Here is a 3,170-nt window from a genome sequence, read left to right on the forward strand (position 1 = left end):
GCAATATACTTTCTTCTCAGTGGTTCATGGTACATAAAAAAAAAATTTGACCATGTACTAGGGCATAAAAACCTCACAATTCAGTTCAGACAGTCAGAAATATTAAACACATCCTTCTCAGATCATGATGCAATAAAAATCATATGCAATAAAGGGCCATGGAAAGATAGACTAAAACCTAATTTGAAAATGAGCAATTTAATCCTAAAGAATAAGTGGGTCACACAAGAAATTATAGAAAGAATCAGTAGCTTCATTTAAGAAAATGACAATAATGAGACAACATACTCAAATTTGTGGGATGCAGCAAAGGCAGTTCTTAGGGGAAGTTTTATATCCCTGAATGCATACATGAATAAATTAGAGAAAAGAGAGGTCAATAAATTTGGCATGCAATTGAAAATGCCAGAAAAAAAATGAATATCCCCAATTAAATACTAAATTAGAAATAATAGAAACCAAAGGAGAGACTAATAAAATTGAAATTAAGAAAATTATTGAATTAATAAATAAAACTAAAAGCTGGTTTTATGAAAAAAAAAACATTAAAATTGATAGACCCTTAGACAATATGATAAAAAAGAAAGAAAACCAAATTATAAGTATCAAAAATGAAAAGAGTGACTCTACCTCTAATGAAGAGGAAATTAAAACAATAATTAGGAATTATTTTTCCAAATTATAGGCACATAAATTTGACAGTCTTGGTGAAATTGATGAATATTTACAAAAATATCAGTTGCCCAGATTAACTGAAGAGGAAGTAAATTACTTAAATAACCACATCGTAGAAAAAGACGCTGAACAAGTGATCAGTGACCTCCTTAGGAAAAGAAAAAAAAAAATAAACTCCAGGGCCAGATGGATTTGCTGGCGAATTCTATCAAACATTTAAAGAAAAATTGATTCCAATACTCTGCAAAGTATTTGGGAAAATTACTGAAGAAGTAGTCCTAGCAAATTCTTTTTATGACACAGATATGGTACTGATACTTAAATCAGGAACAGATAAAACAGAGAAATAAAATTATAGAGCAATTTCCTTTGTGAAATAGATGCAAAAATTTTAAATAAAATATTACAAAATGACTATCACAAGAATAATACACTTTGATCAGATAGGATTTATTCCAGGAATGCAAGGATAATTTAATATTAGGAAAACCATAAGTATAATTTTTCTTATCAAAAATAAAGCTAGTGGAGGGGGCAGGAGCTGGTGGAGCCAAGATGGGGAATAGAAGCAGTAACTTTTCTAAGCTCCTCTATGAATCACGTCACTAAACTTTAAGAAATGAATCTGAGCCCCGCTGGCCCTCCAGCCGGCTCCCACTCCTGCTCCTGCCCCGGCTCGGAGGCACTGGCTGGAGGAGGAGCCGGAGGACTAGGACGCCGCTCCGGGCCGGAGCCGCGTGAGATGGCCGGGGAAACGGCGGCGGTTTCGCCTCGGCGGCGGCGGCGGCCGGCAGCCGGGAGATCATCCAGCTCTACGTCGGGGAGACCAGATTCATTACCTCAAGACAAACACTTATGTGGATTCCAGATTCATTTTTTTCCAGTTTGCTGAGTGGGAGAATTTCAACCCTTCGAGATGAAACTGGTGCTATATTTATTGATAGAGATCCAGCAGCATTTGCACCCATTTTAAATTTTCTTCGAACTAAAGAGCTTGACTTACGGGGAGTGAGTATTAACGTTCTCAGACATGAAGCTGAATTTTATGGAATTACTCCATTAGTAAGATGACTTCTCTTATGTGAAGAACTGGAGCGTTCATCATGTGGCAGTGTCCTTTTTCATGGCTACTTGCCCCCACCAGGTATCCCTAGTCGCAAAATAAACAATACTCCTGGACCCTCTGCTGATTCTAGAATAGGACAGAATTCTTCAGAAGGTCAGTCAACCCGGAGAAATGGTGCCCAGCCCATTCTCTCCAGAACTGGAGAAGAGGCAGTTAGACTGGGATTTCCTGTAGATCCACGAAAGGTGCTGATAGTAGCTGGTCATCACAACTGGATTGTAGCTGCGTATGCCCATTTTGCTGTTTGTTACAGAATCAAAGAATCTTCTGGATGGCAACAGGTGTTTACAAGTCCCTATTTGGATTGGACTATTGAACGAGTGGCTTTAAATGCAAAAGTGGTTGGAGGTCCACATAGAGACAAAGATAAGATGGTGGCTGTTGCCTCAGATAGTAGTATTATTCTGTGGAGCATTCAAGATGGAGGCAGTGGTAGTGAAATAGGTGGGAAAAACATGTTTGCATTTTAGTAATGAAGATTCTGTGGGTATATCATGATAGTTACTCATCTCAGTTTTCTTAAAGCCTATGCAAAGGAATTAATAGTTATATAACTATGTACCTTAAACAAAAAGGTTAAACCAATATCTCTACTGACACAAATAATGAGAGAGATCATTCATGGTCTGGAAAATTTTGTCATGATTGCAAGGTAATTACTAATTTCTAAGAGAAACTCAGTACTATTTATTAAATTTTTTAATACATTGAAAACTAAACAAAAGGAAGCAAATCTTGCATTTGCAAATGTGATCATTTGCTAAATAAAGCATTTCTGGTTATAACACACACACACACAAAAGAAATGAATCTGAATGGATTTTGGAGTGACAGAATCCAATGGGAGAAGACACATGGCAGAATCCCTCCCAGAAAAGTGGCCATGTGCGTAGGGGCAGGGGAAGTGTGGAGCACGCTGTGGCTGCACCAACCTGGACTAGAGAGTGCACTACAACAGAGAGAGAAGGAGCCCTAGCCAGCAGACTCATCCACCCCAAGGGTGATTCTCAGCAGTCTCACTATGGGACCAGAAGATCTGTTGGAGCTGCTTAAGAGAAAGGACAGAGCTCCCAGCAGAGAGAGCTGCTTCTCCTGGGGCTATCAACCCACAGCCTGGAGATTTAAAAATCACCTGCCTGATTTTCTGGAAGTCAAGATAGCAAAGTAATCTCTAGCTGCTTCAAATCCCCCTCTCTGACCTAGAACACCCAGAGATAAATGTCCCACCCAGAGTAAAATCCTGAAATAGCCTTAAGCATAGGAGTCAAGGAGAAAGGGTGTAACTGAGGCAGTGAGGAGTCTGAAGATAAGGGCAGGAAGAGTCCCAACAAGCCTTACCTCACTTGGCCATCAAAAGACTGCCTGAGCT

At 39.1% G+C, this 3,170-nt stretch overlaps 1 pseudogene; it reads left to right on the plus strand.

Moving 5' to 3' along the window:
* The first annotated feature begins 1,416 nt into the window (after window positions 1–1,416).
* Window positions 1,417–2,286, plus strand: LOC138159183 (BTB/POZ domain-containing protein KCTD3 pseudogene; annotated as a pseudogene).
* Window positions 2,287–3,170: the final 884 nt, after the last annotated feature.

This window comes from Petaurus breviceps, unplaced genomic scaffold, assembly GCF_028583685.1.
Source record: "Petaurus breviceps papuanus isolate PSGF00001 unplaced genomic scaffold, PetGlider_PUasm1.0 175, whole genome shotgun sequence".
NCBI lineage: Eukaryota > Metazoa > Chordata > Mammalia > Diprotodontia > Petauridae > Petaurus > Petaurus breviceps.